A 19,886-nucleotide genomic window follows, 5' to 3' on the forward strand; every position below is an offset into this window, starting at 1 on the left:
TATTTCAAAATCCGAATCGGGCCCTCTTTCTTTGCAGTGTCGTGTTCAACTGCTAACACCTATCAGGCATAGATGTTGCTTGCCGTACATTTTTCGCTAATTTCCGCGGTTAGATTCTGGTAAATTCGTTGAGGGGTCCTTCCGTGGCAGCATTAATTGGAGTGTATTTATATCTTTTTTTGGGTTGGTTATTGGCATGTTGGCTAATATAACTGTTCATTTTCTTTAATAATTATACCTTTTTTACACCATTAGAATGTATGATGGTCGAAGAATACATCGTAACTGTGCGATGCCGTTTGTCTTTAGTCGACACTAAACACAAACGGCATCATCATCATCTTCCTCGCGTTATCCCGGCATTTTGCCACGGCTCATGGGAGCCTGGGGTCCGCTTGGCAACTAATCTAGGCACTAGTTTTTACGAAAGCGGCTGCCATCTGACCTTCCAACCCAGAGGGTAAACTAGGCCTTATTGGATTAGTTGTTGGGTATAGTTGAATTATCGAGAAGATGGAATTGCATTTGTAGTGGTTGTATGCTGATAGTACAAGAAAATAGAAAATTCAAATATAGAATGCCTGTAAACAAACAATACTACTACATATGCAATTCCACGCTCTCGATGATTCAACTATAGTAGTGGGGTTAGTTAAAGACATACGGCATCATTGTTAACAATGATTTGCGTATTTGTCGCCGTGTCCTTGATGATGGGCCGGTGTGTGTGCCGGCTATAAACAATGCAAGATGAATCATTTGTGACGTCCCACGGTCAAAGGTACCTTATGGCGGGTATGGAGTTATGCATACCCCAGTAATCTACAATAGATAAGCTATCGATAAGACAAAAGATCAACCTTCTAGGTTGCGTAGTTACAGAGATATGATTTTTTGAAAATAATGTTGTGAAATGAGCAACTTTACGATAGAGAAGTTTTAAGTTTAGCCGCCTAAAAAACTATGTTCCTGCAGTAAGTTACATAGTTGACTACAAATAATAATACCTTATATATCTGAGATTTAAAAAATATTGCGACTTGTTCTGTAATGCAAATAGAAACTTTTGATATCGACTGATTTATGTGTATACTAACCAATCTCTTGAAAATAAAGTTTTATTTCATTTTCACGATTGATTGCAATGAGCTCTCAAGATTTAAATTTTATCTATTAGAAAACGACACTGACAGACAGTTTAAGCAAAAAACAATACCGATTTAGAGGTGAAAATGTATTTTCTGACTTTTTCATATAAAATCACAAAATTGAATATTTTTACTTTTAATGTGACACACAATCAATTTTTCTGAGCACATATGAAAGAAATTCTGTCATTCAAATGAAATAAATCCTAAAACCCCAACTAAATACTATATTTAACCCCTTATGCCACTTTAAACTTACATAACAATAACAGTATTTGCTCCATACATTTACGAAAAGGTACCTTATGGAAATAAATCTAATAATACATCACTACAAAATATCAATCATATGTGACGTTCCACGGGAAAAGGTACCTTATGAGGGTTTCTAGTTTCGGAGATATTAAATGTTTTGTAAAGAGGTGAAAAAATGCTCAATTTTTTTTTATTGTGTGATCTGAAACCTTCATGCCTAACGTTTGTTTACCTGTTTTTATTTTTGTTATAAGTTAGTTATAAGCCTAGTAATGTCGTCTCAGAGTTTAGTAGAAAAGGTACCTTATGGAAAAAAGATTGAAAATTCCCAAAAAAACTAGTCAATACGGGAAAAGAAGTTTGGTAGAGAACTGTATTAGCATTCTGCAAAACTAATTTGATAATTTCAGTTCTGGTTGGGGCGCCTCGCAAATATACCGTACATAGACCGACATCACAAATCCAAGTAGACTGCTATTATACCAAAGTTACTCTCGTCAAGTCTTTCTTAACTAGAATAATCTTCATTTGGTTTGGTCGCATGCAGTAAATCAGCCATTGGTTTGCTGAAAAATGCCAATACCCGACGCATTACCTTATGGAATATCTGAGGTCATTGAACCTCAATGCCGCTTATCTTCAATAGCAACCGAAATATATTATTGATAAGAAATAGACGATTTATACCATCTTAACCCCAAAATATTATTAGTTTATCCTAACTGTTCCATCATCATCATGCCTCATCATGTAACTTGACCACAAGGTACCTTTTCATTACATACAAATTATTGGTCTTTTTTAAGATTATTATGACGAAGAACTAATTAAATTGGGGGCAGTTTAATGTAAATTAATATTTTCTATTCATAAAAGATAAACTATAATATGATTGATATTTTGTAGTGATGTATTATTAGATTTATTTCCATAAGGTACCTTTTCGTAAATGTATGGAGCAAATACTGTTATTGTTATGTAAGTTTAAAGTGGCATAAGGGGTTAAATATAGTATTAAGTTGGGGTTTTAGGATTTATTTCATTTGAATGACAGAATTTCTTTCATATGTGCTCAGAAAAATTGATTGTGTGTCACATTAAAAGTAAAAATATTCAATTTTGTGATTTTATATGAAAAAGTCAGAAAATACATTTTCACCTCTAAATCGGTATTGTTTTTTGCTTAAACTGTCTGTCAGTGTCGTTTTCTAATAGATAAAATTTAAATCTTGAGAGCTCATTGCAATCAATCGTGAAAATGAAATAAAACTTTATTTTCAAGAGATTGGTTAGTATACACATAAATCAGTCGATATCAAAAGTTTCTATTTGCATTACAGAACAAGTCGCAATATTTTTTTAATCTCAGATATATAAGGCATTATTATTTGTAGTCAACTATGTAACTTACTTCAGGAACATAGTTTTTTAGGCGGCTAAACTTAAAACTTCTCTATCGTAAAGTTGCTCATTTCACAACATTATTTTCAAAAAATCATATCTCTGTAACTACGCAACCTAGAAGGTTGATCTTTTGTGTTATCGATAGCTTATTTATTGTAGATTACTGGGGTATGCATAACTCCATACCCGCCATAAGGTACCTTTGACCGTGGGACGTCACATATTACAGTTTATCTTTTATGAATAGAAAATATTAATTCAAACAAACAAACAAACAAACAAACAAAATTTACTTTATTCATGTAGGCCTAGCAACAAGCTCTTATGAATCGTAATTAATCTTAATCTAATTATCAGAGCAATTTATTGATGTTAGTATTATGCCATAATAAAATTGGATTATTATACATATCAAATTTAACTCTAAAAATTTCACAAAAGGATCGTCAAACATTAAAAAGATTGTATAAAAAAATACTAGTCTAGAATTTCTAGAATAAAATCTAAATGTCAAAAAAAAGCATAAGTAACAAAAGAAGTAGATAGTATTACATCGGAATATCCATTTCCTCATCAATAATCAAATATACCTAATAAATAAATAATCATTTCGAATAACAATTAATCCCACGTTGTAATATCATTCATGTAGTCTTGTGTGGTATAATAAGCTTTAGAAATAAGTTTACGCTTTACATAATTCTTAAATTTATTAATAGATAATTCAGTAATATGGTTTGGAAGTTTATTATAAAATCTTACACAATTACCCATGAATGATTTTTTAATTTTATGGAGCCGAGTGAAGGGCACTGCGAGCTTATGTTTATTTCTAGTATTAATATTATGAATTTCACAATTTTTCCTAAAATTTACAATATTTTTATGTACATACAGAATATTCTCATAAATGTATTGACAGTGCACTGTCATTATGTCAATTTCCTTAAATTTATCTCTAAGTGAGTCTCTATGGTTCATTTTGTATATTGCTCGAATAGCCCTCTTCTGCAGAACAAAAATGGTATTTATCTCTGAAGCACCGCCCCACAGTAAAATACCATATGCCATAATGCTATGGAAGTAACTAAAATATACTAATCGAGCTGTTTTCACATCAGTTAACTGACGGATTTTGCTCACTGCAAAAGCTGCAGAGCTCAGTCTATTCGAAAGAGTAGCAATATGGGGACCCCACTGGAGTTTAGAATCTAAAGTTATTCCAAGAAAAACTGTACTATCAACTAATTCCAATTCCTCATCCTTCACAATGACACTTGTTTGTACATGCCTTACGTTACTACTAGTGACAAACTTAATACATTTGGTCTTTTTCTCATTTAACAGTAAATTATTAACATTGAACCAATTTACTACTTTTGAAATAGCATTGTTTACATCATTGTAAGCTTGTTGCTGACGTTTGACTTTGAAAATAAGTGAGGTGTCGTCTGCAAACAATACTATATCATGGTGGGTCTTAACAAGGAATGGCAAGTCATTTATGTAGATAAGGAACAGGAAAGGCCCCAATATTGACCCCTGTGGTACACCCATAGAGACCAATGACCCAGGTGATCGCTGTCCACTCACATCGACCCTTTGTATTCTACCATTTAAGTAGGACTTAAGTAAATTCAGTGCCGATCCTCTAACTCCGTAATAATGAAGTTTCCTGATTAATGTTTCATGACAAACACAGTCGAAGGCCTTAGATAAATCACAGAAGACACCTAAAGCATCTCGTGACTCCTCCCAGGCATCGAAAATATGCTTAATTAGCTCAACACCAGCATCGGTTGTTGAGCGACCCCGTGTAAAACCAAACTGCTTATTATGCATCAAATTATTAACGTTAAAATGTCGTATTAATTGAGAAAGAACTAATTTTTCAAAAATCTTGCTAAATGTTGGTAGCACAGATATCGGTCTAAAGTTAGTGGGGTCAGAGCTGCTACCAGATTTAAATAAAGGAATTACTTTACTATGTTTCATTAGATCAGGAAACTCGCCGCAATCAACACTGTTGTTAAATATAACTACCAAGTCAGGCGCTACAATTTCTACTAAGGATTTGACAGCATGGACAGAGACTCCCCAGAGGTCATTAGTTTTTTTGACATTAATTGATTTAAACGCCTTTATTACATCTGAGGTACAAACATGTTCAAAATGAAGGTCTCCACAACACTCTGGAGCGTTATGTTTTAATAATGTAACAGCAGATGAGGTTGATGAATTTAAATCCTTAGTTGTGGATACTGGTACCTCGGTGAAAAATTTTTCAAATTCTGTAGCTACTTCTAAATTGGAATCTATAATTTTGTTATCAATGTTTAGTTTAAGTTCTTTAATTGTATGTTTCGAGCGACCAGTCTCCACATTTATAACTTTCCAGGTTGCTTTAACAATGTCGGAACTACTTTTTATTTTCTGACTTAGATAATTTACATTAAACTGCCCCAAATTTAATTAGTTCTTCGTCATAATAATCTTAAAAAAGACCAATAATTTGTATGTAATGAAAAGGTACCTTGTGATTAAGTTACATGATGAGGCATGATGATGATGATGGAACAGTTAGGATAAACTAATAATATTTTGGGGTTAACCTGGTATAAATCGTCTATTTCTTATCAATAATATATTTCGGTTGCTATTGAAGATAAGCGGCATTGAGGTTCAATGACCTCAGATATTCCATAAGGTAATGCGTCGGGTATTGGCATTTTTCAGCAAACCAATGGCTGATTTACTGCATGCGACCAAACCAAATGAAGATTATTCTAGTTAAGAAAGACTTGACGAGAGTAACTTTGGTATAATAGCAGGCTACTTGGATTTGTGATGTCGGTCGATGTACGGTTATAATATTTGCGAGGCGCCCCAACCAGAACTGAACTTATCAAATTAGTTTTGCAGAATGCTAATACAGTTCTCTACCAAACTTCTTTTCCCGTATTGACTAGTTTTTTTGGGAATTTTCAATATTTTTTTCCATAAGGTACCTTTTCTACTAAACTCTGAGACGACATTACTAGGCTTATAACTAACTTATAACAAAAATAAAAACAGGTAAACAAACGTTACGCATTAAGGTTTCAGATCACACAATAAAAAAAAATTGAGAATTTTTTCACCTCTTTACAAAACATTTCATATCTCCGAAACTAGAAACCCTCATAAGGTACCTTTTCCCGTGGAACGTCACATTTATTTTATTGCGAGCTTCTATTGGCCGACTGCATCCTTGCATCAGCGAATTGTAAATTATGTATTATTGTTAGCATTATGGTTCCTACTTAGTAAATTCTCCTTATGAATAGGTAAACAAAGGCTCTATCGATTTCCATGAAATGTACAGAATAGGAGCTTTATTCGTAACTCGTAACTGGGTTTTATTCGTAAGCAAACTCGTTTTCCTGTGTTTTTATAAGCTCGTTAAAATTATTTATTTCTTATAATTCTATAATTATAGTTACCTTAGTACCAATCAAAGCTCGGTTTCCAGATATGTTTATAAAGGTCAGTGTATACGGTAGAAAAAGTCACCTTTGTAGTTGCTTTTCCTAATGTAAAGGCACATATATTTTAACTGGTACCTACCTATTTTGTTTTACATATAACGAACTACTTCTACTACTGTAATGCTACAGTATAGGTACTATAGGTAAAGCTGGTTAAGCAGATATTGTCAGTAGAAAAAAGCGGCAAATTTGAAAAATGTAGGCTAGGGCGCGAAGGGATATCGTCTCATAGAAAATTTGAATTTCGCGCCTTTTTCTACTGACAAGATTTGCTTGACCATATATATGAACATTATTTAAGTACAATTGCAGTCTTAAATTAGCAACAAAGCAAAGTTTAAACTATTTTAAAACGATCGTAACGCCATGGAATCGTATGAGAAAAGCCAAATAAGCGAGGGAATAGTAACATTGCACCGTTGTAGGCCATTATAACCTAATGCGGCATTGCCAGGGTTAACGCGGCAGTTAACACGTTAAAAAGGTTATTTTGCGGTGATTTGTTACATTTGTGATTATATTACATTGTGGTTTTAGTGCTTTGTAATCGACAAAATGTTATTAGCAGTTTTATATGACATTTTTTAGTTTAGTTCTAATAGAGATTAGAAACAAAACCGTTTAGAGTTAGACCAAAAAAAGTCTGCAGCGATTTTGATAGCCCACGTAGTTCAATGTCAGTTTAAACGTCAAACTTCTATGAAATTATGACGTATAAATAACACTTGCACTGCGTGGGCTAATAAAATCGATGTAGACTTTTGTTGGTCTAACTCTATCATTTAGTCATTGACTGTTTTATCACTTTTACCACACAGTGTGTCTTATGCAGTATTGAGTTTGGGGCTACACCCCTTATTGGTGTCAAAATCACGCCAGGTGGATAGAAAATACGGTAAACAGAACATGATAGACACATGAAATACGGCATTTACATCATAAAAAAATCCATCCCACTTCAGATACCAACTCAAGGTACATATTACTTGCATTGCATAATTGAAAGTCACGAAAATAAAAACATTTAAATCATATAATCTATTAATACCACTAAAATCTTTTCACTCATCTACCATAATACAAAAGTCTCTAATTGGCTCATTAAAAGAAAGTGTGAGATGCGAGCCGCCATTTAAAAACAATATGTCAGCTCATTACCATACAGCTGTCGCGCGTGAGAAGATCTTTTGTCAGCTTATTTTATCGCGTCGCGTTGTCAAAAGATGAAGTATGATATTCGTAGATATAATAGTTTTTCTACTGTTCCATTGATTAATGTTTTTACATCGATAAAGTATTAAACCTTCGATTCGCTTGCTGGGGCCCATTTCTTGAACGGTATTAGGCTAATACTTATTAGTCCAAAAACTGTCAAATCGTATGGGTTTCCATGACAACACACTAATAATATTAGCCTAATATTGTTCGAGAAATGGGCCCCTGATATCCGATTAAACTGAAATTTTACATGCCTATTCACTTTAAACGCAGGCTCTTTTGTGTTTGTTCGAGTTTGAGCTCGTTAGAATATTGTGATGATGACGGTAAAAGTCGACTTATGCAAAAAATAGACTTATATAAAAAATTGTCTTGAAACTGAAATGTTTGACTAAAAGCCTAGGACTACGACATATAATATTTCTTACTTTACTGCATCTTGTAATATAGATAGTACATCTGACATTTGAAACTATAACATAAATCAATCGTATAAGTACATATTACATCATAAAATCAATTTACTTCTTCTGACAACAAAAAACCATACACTTTAAACATTTACACTCGCATTTTAAAGCATAATTCTACGGAACAAGATCTAAATTTGCTTAAACTTTTCGCAAAACATGAAAGCTTTCCGTGTTGAAAATAATAGGAAGCCATACTTCCTTGCACCTAATTAGAGTACCCGAGCCGCCGATAATGTATGCCAATCATTGATAATTGCATGGGATGAACAATGCAGTGTTTTAGACTTTTAAATGAGGTGCATTTATGTTTTAGGAAGACCGGGTGTTGGTACTTTGGCGAAGTAAATTGGACCGATTGTAATTATTTTTCAAGTTATTAAAAACTATTCAATTCAATATTCGTTAGTTAAAAGTGTAAACCTGCTAAATCCATTTTTAAAATACAGCATTTTGTACCTGTACATATTTATGTACCTACTTACATAAATTAATAAATAAATTTCAAAAATGGATTTAGCAGGTTTAACTCTTAACCAATACTTACATTTTTGGCCTTATTACAAAGGAGTTAGGTGAAAAAGTGTAAACATAATCTTTGACGTCGACTAATACATACACTGTGATAAGTACCCTGGAAAGAGACATATAGATATACCTAACTTAAAAAGAACCCGTAAGGGCCCACATTAATAAAGCATAGTGGTTCTACTCAAGCCCATTCAATAAGATAGGTCAATTAAGATAGCATATGTGCATTGAATTTACATAATAACTCGATAGGGCAGCTGTACCTATAGTATCCATAAGTGCTACGAGTAAAATGCAGTTACATAGACTGGAATACCACCCAGGAGCGGTATCATGGTCGCATTTTTATGGCGACAAATGATAAAGAGCCGACCATCTTAGCCCTACAGGAGGGCTCTTTATCATTTGTCACCATGCCTGTCACGTTCTAACAAGTATGTAAGTGCGAAAGTGACGCATGACATGACAGGTGATAAAAACGCGAGTAACGCGACTATGATACCCGCTGCAGGAAATCGATTCTAATTCAACAATTTTCAAAATCCTAATGGGGTAAAAAAATGTCCCAGTTTCTTTCCTATTGTGCTACCATTTCCCCATATGTACCTACTTTGTATAGCGGTAACAAAAAGGTAAGTTTGAAAAATGTATGGAAATTTTAGGACACTTTTTTTCTCCTATAAGGATGAAAAGGGCTCGCGATCCTGACTAGAAAAGTGGCAAATAAGGTCACAATATATAAAAATTACAAAAAATAAAAGAAACGCTCAGTTTTGAACTGGTTTGGATTTTGGATACGACCTTGACTATCGTAGTGGTGATTGTGGCGCATCTCACGATTTTCACTTCATTTCGCATGCACCAATCAGCGTGAGCTAATTCAAGGTCGTATCAAAATAAGATCAAAAACGTAACGTTGTTAAATCGCAATTGGGTTCCAGAATTCAGCATAAAAGCATGTGTGTAATAAAAAGATACATAAAGTTATCAGAGTTGCGCAACAAAAGCCATTTCACGGCTTGATGTCTTTATGGTGTGTTAAATTTTATTTTATCGTTCAAAGCATAAAAAGATGCTATAACCTTTGAATGTCAAAGAATACGTAACTAAATAGCCTAGGTCAGCGGTCGGCAACAGGCGACCCGCGAACCTCTCACTTGCGGCCCGCGAGCACCCTGGTTATTTTGTATGTAATATTGTCAAACGACAATGCCTGATAAAGTCACACATATTAACAAAGTGCGGCCCGCGTCAACTTCGTTAATTACTATGTGGCCCTTGGCTGCTAAAAGGTTGCCGCCCGCTCTAGGTGAACAATTCACGTATTATTTCATCGTTTATGTTATTTAAAAGAACGCCCCAGTGCTCGACATGCTAATGCCTAATAGTTGACACCACCTCAACTCCAGTCACAGTCCAGTATTATAAAATTAAAAGGTTTTATTTGCACGCAAAACTTTTAGTGTGGTCCTCGTACCATTGTTTTCCTTTTATTTTAAGTTGCACTCCTCGTTTTAACAGTGGCGGATTTGCAGTCTTTGCCGCCCTAGGCCCCAGACCCTATGGTAAGTATGTACTAGCCGCCCCTTTCTCAGGACCCACCATATAGACTGCCGTCCCTAATATCTGGCCGCCCTAGGCCCGGGCCTACTGGGCCTTAAGGGAAATCCGCCACTGCGTTTTAATAAATCTTCTTATGTAATAAATACCTATCATGTGTGCTGTGGAAATGAATAAATTATTTATTTATCGCAGTATTTATTACATTGCATACAGATACATTTTTGGCTCTAAGTGTACCTACCTAAATAATCATCTGATTTATCATATGTATATGTTCTCATGCAACAATAGACATAAGTATACGAGTATATTTTGTGGGCGTAACGGCCGCGAACTCAACACAATAATATATTTTATTGCTATATTATTCAAATCGGACCAAAGTTTCTGCCGTTTTACTATCTTCAAATTATAATACGAGTAAGGTAGAGTAGCTTTATAAGGTAAACGTACTAGTGCTCGACATGCTAATGCCCAATAGATGACACCCTGCTGTCACCTCTATTGCCAATGACTTTAAGTTTACCTTATAAAGCTCCTCATTTTTGTGCAATTTATTTGATAGTTACAAGAACGTCCTTAGGTTTATTCTAAATAAGAATACCCCATAATGAAAACGTACCTATATGTAGATTACCGCGCGACCAAATTTGCTAAAGTCTGGTATAGTGCGCCCTCAATAATTTTCTACAATTTCTTGTTGGACTATAAGTAACTACCTACCAAATTTGTAGGTGACATTTGCAAAATTTATCTGCAAGTTTACTGTTTCTCCTGCTTTATTTTTCACTACCTGATACCCCAGTAACCCCAATGGACCCTAAACGGCCCGTCGTTGCAATTGATAATCGAAATCGAAAACACAATCGGATCGTGTCCGAGAATCGTAATAATTGTATAGAACTTTATTTCACTAATCGAGAGAAAACGTGATGATAGCGGGTCCGGCGAATCACGCACCGATTCGATTATCGAACAGATTTCATAATCGACTATTGTGTTCGAACAATAATCGTATGTGTACGATAATCACTTTTGACCCAAGGATCAAGATGGGGCAATTGTTATCGGTAATATCGGTACCGTCAAACATTATAACATTGCCCTTTCAATATAACTTTGCCCTCCGCGTCACAGTTCAGTAAAAGTGTTTTACGGTACAACATCTAGGTTGTACCTAGTTTGTGATAGCTTTATTCTTGTTTTTTTCTTATCTATCATAACATAATGTCACAAGTAGGCGGAAGATTTACATTTTTCAATCACATAACTAGAAATAGAACTACATACTTCTAAGTAAAGTCAGCATCAATAGTAACCGATTTAAACATCTGGAATGGCATCAATGAAATACTTATAGCTGCTTTGTTACTGCACACCGTTGTATGGGGACCTTGCACTTTGAGACTATGCGCTGAAACTTGGCACAGTTGATTCTTAGCTGGTCTTGAGCAGATACAGACCGGGAGCCGTCGAGAGTCACCTCTCATTTAGTGAGGGGGGAGGGGGAAAGTTCGACGCTGCCGCGCTTCACTTGGAGCAACATTTCTCGAAAACTATACCTATTAGGGAATGTAATATATCATTTTCGGATAAATTAAGGATGAGGAATCTAGTTTTGGAACAAAAACAATGCACTTTCTAACAAAAAAAAAACATAAAGTAGAAAAGACTAAAAAACGTATTTTTGATTTTTTCATAATTACCAATTTTTTTTAAAGTGTAGCAGGAATCTGAAAACAAAAAATACAGTCGTAAAGCTACACTTATTACGTTTAAGAAAATATATAGTTTAATATACAAAACTGTTGATAAATGGGAGATATAAAATAATATTAAGCGTGGGTCAGAGTGATCTCAATACAAAATATTATGAATGTGGGAAAGTTACTTATAATTTGTTCTACAATCGTTTATTTTTCTTGTTTTTCGTAAATAACTCGTAAACGGTAGCCCACAGCAAAAAAATATCTTTTACGTAAATAATCTGTTTCAGATTTCTTATAAAATAAGTACTACTGTTTTTCGGTACCATCAATATTAAAAAAAATATTGAAGGGAGAAAATAAATACTTAGGTCCCCTTTTTTAGTCATTCGTAAATAACTCGTAAACGAAGGCCAATAGCAAAAACATTTTTAGTACATGAATAATTTACATAAAATTTCCTACAAAAAAGGTCATTCGAACTTTTTCGCTAGGATCAATATTAAAAACTTTATTAAAGAGAGAAAATAAATTCTAAGGTCCCCTTTTTAAATATTGATCCTAGCGAAAAAGTTTGAATAACCTTTTTTGTAGGAAATTTTATGCTTATTATTCTTGTGTTAAAATATTTTTTGCTATTGGACATCCTTTACGAGTTATTTACGAATGACTAAAAAAGAGGACCTTAGTATTTATTTTCTCCCTTCAACATTTTTTTTAATTTTGACCTTAGCGAAAAAAAGGAGCACTTATTTTATAAGAAATCTGAAACAGATTATTTACGTAAAAGATATTTTTTTGCTGTGGGCTACCGTTTACGAGTTATTTACGAAAAACTAAAAAATAAACGATTGTAGAACAAATTATAAGTAACTTTCCCACATTCATAATATTTTGTATTGAGATCACTCTGGCCCACGCTTAATATTATTTTTTATCTCCCATTTATCAACAGTTTTGTATAATAAACTATATATTTTCTTAAACGTAATAAGTGTAGCTTTACAACTATATTTTTTGTTTTCAGATTCCTACTACACTTAAAAAAAAAATGGTAATTAGGAAAAAATCCAAGATACGTTTTTTTGTCTTTTCTACTTTATGTTTTTTTTTTGTTAGAAAGTGCATTGTTTTGGTTCCAAAAAAAAATTCCTCATCCTTAATTTAACCGAAAATGATATATCACATGCCCTAATAGGTACAGTTTTAGAGAAATGTTGCTCCAAGTGAAGCGCGGCGGCGTCGAACTTCCCCCCCTCCCCCCCACTAAATGAGACGTGGCTCTCGAGGTCTCCCGGTCTGTATCTGCTTATGACCAGCTAAGAATCAACTGTGCCAAGTTTCAGCGCATAGTCACAAAGTGCAAGGTGTCGTGCACTAACAAACTAGCTATTACTAAAAATGCAGCTATCTTGACATTAGGACTCTTTATTCAAGTTATTTGGTATTTTATAAGAAATAATTACACAAAATTAAATATACAGATACCATATAAATCCTCTGGAATTGGCCAACCTACGCAATTCGCGGTACAAAGGTGCCCATCACATTCGCTGCATTGCAATGGGCACGGGCAGCTTCTGCAAGTCTGCACTAGTAAGTATCCGGAGCGGGGGTATGGAAATAAATTAGGTAATTATTTAAAATAGGTATTGTCGTGGTTAATAAATAAACAAGTGTGTTATTTATCTGCCGATTTAAGTTGTCACTGACTTTTACCGATTTTCTATTAAAATTCTTGTTTCAAAAGGAAATTATTACCAAAATCAACAGGTACCAGTGACATTGCTATCGTTTACACAATCAAATTTCGTATGTATCACACAGAAATCGAATATGGTAGAGAAATATCGCATTATACTGACACTGATACGGGACAAACGGAGGCATATTACATACGACATATTACAAAACGGTGTGTTTGTAATACCAGAGACCAATAATGGGGCGATTTTTTTTCGTCAGATTTCGATAATATTTGGTGGATAGATAGAGTTGGATCAGAGTGTTCGGCCCTAAAGGTGACGGATGAAAAGAGGTTGCATGTAGCGGAGATACGAATGTTAAGATGGATGTGTGGCGTGACGAGAATGGATAGGATAAGGAATGAGTACCTATATAAGAGGAAGCCTGAAAGTTGCACCCATAACAGAAAAAGTAAGGGCAAATCGCCTAGCGTGGTACGGGCAATCGGGCATGTGATGCGGAGGGATGAATATCATGTTACGAGAAAGGTATTACTAATGAATTTGGAGGGAAGTACGAGGATAGGAAAACCGAGGAAAAGGTGGATGGACTGTGTGAGAGATGATATGAAACGAACGCAAGTGAATGATGAAATGACGGGCGACAGAGAGGTGTGGAGGGGAAAAACATTCTGCGTCGACCCCAAGTGAATGGGATAACGGCAAGAGAATGATGAGATAGAGTTCCCTATTCTGTACAATATATGCACAATTTCTCCGTATGTCCTTAAAAAAACTTCCACTGAGTTACTAAACTTATGGTAATTTCGTAACTCGACGGAAAATTAAATTTTATTGTGCGAATAAAAGATCTTCAAACCAGCCAAATATTATCCCAATGAAACGAAAAAAAATCGACAACAGAATGAAAATCGGCTCTTAATAACGCTTCATTCTTGCGTTCTACAGACGAATGAGCGTTCCGTAAGTCCGTTCTATTTTCTATATGGGCAGTAGGTACTTAGTTCATAGTTTTTTTTTAAAGTCGCTAGATGACAGTACAGTTCAGGTACAATATTTATCTACATACATATGGTTGTATAACAGTGACGAGTAACGCGAGTTTATAGAGAGATTGAAAGTATTCATTTTTCACTGGTGTTTGGTAAAGCGAAGGAAGGTGCAGTTTTACTGTAATTCCATAACCTAATGGGCATAATGTGTAAGTAAATATTTGGGTATTTTGTAATGTTAGTTGATATTAAGCTATGACCGGCAATTTGAGAGCTATAGAGTCTGTTCGGAAAGAGAGGAGTCGGTCTCCCAGATAGTGTATATAAATCGAAGCTTTCTATAGAAATTGTGGCTTCTTTAAAGGTGACGTTCGGATAATGACTGCAGCAGCGTTACTGTTAAGGATGAGAGGATGACTCACGCTAGACCAGGCCGGGCGTAGGCCGAGGCGTCCGACATGTCATTTTTTATGACGGCTGATCGGTGATCACGTGGTGCTTTCCATAGAAAACGAAGCGCCGAAGCTCCGGCCTGGCCCCGGCCCGGTCTAGCGTGAGTCATCCTTTACTACGGTGTTTAGAATGTTGATAAAAACGCGATTGAACGAACGAATTGTAATTATTGTTGTTTACCTACTTGTTACCCTGAGAGGTTTTTTGCTCGTGTTTTGTTGAACAACATTTACCTGAAAAAAGACAAAAAAATACGGTTAAATACATTTCCTTATTAGATTAATAAAAACTGTATAAGAAAGCCTTAATTTATGCCTAATCTGTTCTGACTGTTTGCACTAATTACAAACCTAACCAGAATTATTAGCTATACTTGGTCAAGCAGATCTTGTCAGTAGAAAAAGGCGGCAAATTTGAAAAATGTAGGCGCGAAGGGATATCGTCTCATAGAAAATTAGAATTTCGCGCCTTTTTCTACTGACAAGATTTGCTTGACCATCTATACGAATACAGTCAATTAATATTATTAAATACCATAAGAAATAGTAGAGGCAAGATGTAAAGACAAATGATACGGCACAACAGCTGTTTTTTAAATATTCAGGAAGGAAGAGATGAGAGCCGGGGAAACCCTATACCTACCGTGTTATTCAGATTAGAAAATTTATAACCTCAAAAGTAGTGATAACTTTTTTCCTCCAAAATTAAATCTGAGTAACTATGCACGTGCTGAATTATAGTGTCGTCTACATAGTATTTATCGTAATATTAGACATCATAGGAACACTAGCATTTCGGAAGAAAAAGTTAATTACCACTGCTAAATAAATAAATACAAATAATAAATAGAAAGTTACACCTAAAGATTGAGTCAGTTTTAGACTAGGTATAATTGGGCGTCTTTACGGTGCATATATAAAAACAAATAACATCAACCAATTACATTGTAATCATTGATTACATTTAATTGCTGCCCTTTATGCAGTTCACAAAAAATAACCACCACATCCGCAAACCGTAGAGAATCATCATTTATCACTTTACGCAACGTTGATACGGTGTAACAACCATAGATCATGGAAGATAAAGGTGTGAACACATAGGTCCACCCAACGCTAGTAGTGTCTTAAGCGTTGGCGTCTAGTCAGCGGCAAATGGCGTCGCTGAGCAGTTGCGTCAACCAGCAGCCATACAGTTGACAAAACGCTGACGCTCGGGAGACGCTAGTGTGGGGTGACCCATAGTCTCTCTAGCAAACAATTTTCCACCACACCAGTTCGTAAAGGCTCTCTTTAATATTAAAAAAACTGATAAGTGCATTTTATCCACAATGAAGGGTGGCAAAGCATGTTGATGCCAATTTTGAGTTGTTACCAAGGGTTGGCTGGTATAGAATCGACTTTTAATGATTATTCTGAATAAATAATATTTAATATAGCATTCCATGACCATGGTAAACATACATATCATATTTATCTATACAAAATCAAATGAATTTAATCTCATTGCAATTAAGGTTTTCTTAAACTGATTCACAAGCAAGGCTCGGAACCGGTATAACATATACCGATTTATTTCAGTTCCGACCCGCTTGAGAAAGAATATGTACGAGTATTTAAGTACGGTTTTGAGAACTGTATCTTAAACTAAATTAACCGGTTAATTTTCGAAGGGTCGATAAATGAGTTTCGCAGCTTGTCTTTCCATTAATTAATAACCAGTGTTAATGGTCCTAAACCGATTAAACTCTTCCAAAAACTGTTTTATAAATGACGGTTTTTAGGACGAAACGATATGAAAACATTTTACGAAAAGAAAATCATTCATATTCACTCTTAGAGGATATAACCAACGGAGACGCCATGTCTATAATTTTCGGTACAAAATAGTCTGTCGTTTTATGCGGGGGAGGGGCACATCAAATGTATACGTAACGTAAACATAGCCATGTCAGATAAACGTCAGTCCATACATGTGGTTGACCAATGGCCGCCTATTTTCGACAGAGGGTAACGCCTGTTAATTATCACTCCGTTTGGTTATATTCTCTAAGTATTCACTTGGCTTAGTTCTGATTTATGAATATAAAATCTCTACATCTCTTCATTACATAATTCGGTAGCATGCGTACAATCGACGGAAACAATTTGCGCCGGCGCAAAACAAGTGAGCGCTCATCAATCTGCCAGTGAAAGTGCAGGGGTCGGCAAGTTGATCGATCGACCCAATATATTGACTTCATTTGATCGAACTTGCCTCTGTCAGCGATTATGTCCGCGAAAACGTTATACTCTCTCCAACTTTTATTATTTCTTCACCTTTTGAGTCTAGCAAGACGCGTTTATGCTAAAATATGAATTCTAGCAATTTGTGTTAAAATTGACAGTTAAAATTTAATCGACCCGCATTAATGTATTGGATGAGGCCTAAAAACTTTCCTGTAATATAAAGCATCCGGTTATAGGTTAGTGTACCCAATAAATAGGTTACAAAACTATTGGGACCTAAACCTAATTTTACACAAATCTGTCAGTTTCTATGAGAATGAATAACATCGATACATAGATGCTTTCAGAATTCATAATAGGTAATTGTACAATCAACTCGTTTCTAAATATTAGGTATAACTTAAATAGAACCTTAATGATTTATAGTTTTAAGAGTATTTTTCGAATGGCAGCGTATAGAAGATTATGAGATCGGAAGACATAATCACATTATATTTGATTACTGATGTTAATAAATTAAAGTAGTGATTGTGAGTGTAATGAAAGTATGAATACATGCGTAATCATGTTGTGAGTCTGTTTATTGATTTTATGATTGATTAAGATTATGCATCAGCCGTAGTTGAGTTGTTTGTGTGTCTAAATTAAGTGGAAGTAGAAGATAAGATAATTAAGCTAGTAAAGTATTTATTAAGTCAGTCAAAACAATTGAAATAAAAGTTGTAATCTAAATTAGCATATGGTAATTTGATATTTCTTTTTAAATTGGGTATTTTTGAGTTCAGTGTTATAAGGGCTATTTTTTTATTTCTTATTTCTTTTCTTACACATGCTACTTTATATGTATCTGTAAAATATAAAAGTTTCCAAGAAAATTTGGTCTATAAGTAAACTAAAAAAAAATCATTTCTTGTAGATCAGAGAGGCAAAGAAACTAGTCCATATTCAAAACTATGTTTATGCTTAATATGTTCATAAGATGTGTTAATAGATATATGTGTCAAACCTCACGTGCAACATGTAAGGCAAACCACGTTAACAAATTGGTCACGACCACTCTAAACATTATAATCATATCACATATACCTTTATACAACTACTATATCTCTCATAAAAGTGGTTTATAACACTATTGTAGTAGGAGTTATAATCGCATAAATATTTTTTTCCTTGTCACTAAACAGTTGCCAAGATGTCATTCTTATAATTATAATTATCGCCTCACGCTAATCGTCACCAACGGTTGTCGAAGCCTGTATAATTATATCAGCTTGCACTGATACCGATGGTTGGCGACGTCTGCTGGCATTAATTAACATGTATTACGTCTAAGTGTACTAATCGCTATATGTTAGTGCAATCCTATCATTATGTGCAAATATTCTACTAACTACGGTGTCTTTACTTTAAAATATATCGTCTAATTCATTAAAAGTGCAAAGTTCCTTTGAAAATAATCGACATTTAAAATATTACTATTGCCAGGGCTTTGCTAAGGAGTATGACATAAAAGTTGAGAACCTCTGCTTCAAAAAAATAAGAAAAAAAGACCCAAATTTTCAATAAAATTGCACAATTACACATATAATTATAAACAGTCTCGAATAGCATAGTTATTATTTTACTCTATTAAAAGTGACTTTCCATTCTATAAAATATGGAACTGTAGGCAAGAGGTCAATAATTAAATTTAAAAAACGCATCGAATGATTCACTCTTCCGTCCATTCGTGTTTGAGTTGTGCGTCAAACCCTTACTTTTGAAAAGGATATTAATATTTACCAGATGTCAATGTTTACTCTAGGATTTCGACGATGATTCAGCACCATTTGGCACCATTGTTTTTGGTTCTTTTTTTAATAATACACTTTAAAGTCTTGCCTGGTCCGACCACAGCTCCTACAGTATAATAAGTAGGGCCATTATATGAAAATACATGTGCCGTTGCCCCTTCGGCCGCGTACGCAACCAGACTTTCGTAACCAGTTGCGATCGAATACTTTTTCGGTCTTGTACGTAACTGGTTGCGATCAAAAACTATTTTGTTCTTTTTCGTAACCAGTTACGAACGAACACTTTTCATTGTTGTACGAAACCTTTCGACCGTTGATAAACTATAAACTTGATAAAGTCAGCTAAGATTATATTTTATACACCTTGTTATACAGTATAAGTACTGTATCCGTTATATATTATAAGAATGAGCCATTACCACCACGAGTGACTGAATCTGGTAAATATATATACGGAGGTCGAATATTTAGAATCAAATTATGGCAGATAGGTAAATTATTCATACTTAATTATCAACTAAACATGCTCTTTCGATTGGGTTTCGATTGGGAAACATACTTCTACAACTCACATGTACATAATTGTATACCTCACTCGCTCTTGCACGATGCCAATACACACTGTCCCGACTATTCATGACGTACACGTATTGTTGCTATATGCATAGTCTAATAAAACATGGTCTTCCATTCCCAGAGTGACACGGGGCTACGTCACAACAACATGGCCGCTATATATAGCGCTATCGCATATTATCATATAGCGCTGTCGCATGATGACGTAAGCCCGTGTCAGTTAGGTGACCTAGAAAAGACGGGAATGGAGTACCAGGCGGAGTATATTATTATACCATGGCTATATGTAAGCTGTTTGTAGCGACATTATATCAGG

At 34.7% G+C, this 19,886-nt stretch overlaps 1 long non-coding RNA gene across 1 annotated transcript in view; it reads right to left on the reverse strand.

The window, feature by feature from the left end:
• LOC134800123 (uncharacterized) overlaps positions 1-9,000 on the reverse strand; it is a 202,404-nt gene extending 193,404 nt beyond the window's left edge. Inside the window, exon 1 of the long non-coding RNA XR_010145507.1 lies at positions 8,927-9,000. This is a non-coding gene — a long non-coding RNA (uncharacterized LOC134800123). The remainder of the gene's footprint in view (positions 1-8,926) is intronic.
• Between the last annotated feature and the right edge of the window lie 10,886 nt (positions 9,001-19,886).

Source organism: Cydia splendana, chromosome 19, assembly GCF_910591565.1.
Source record: "Cydia splendana chromosome 19, ilCydSple1.2, whole genome shotgun sequence".
Taxonomy (NCBI): domain Eukaryota; kingdom Metazoa; phylum Arthropoda; class Insecta; order Lepidoptera; family Tortricidae; genus Cydia; species Cydia splendana.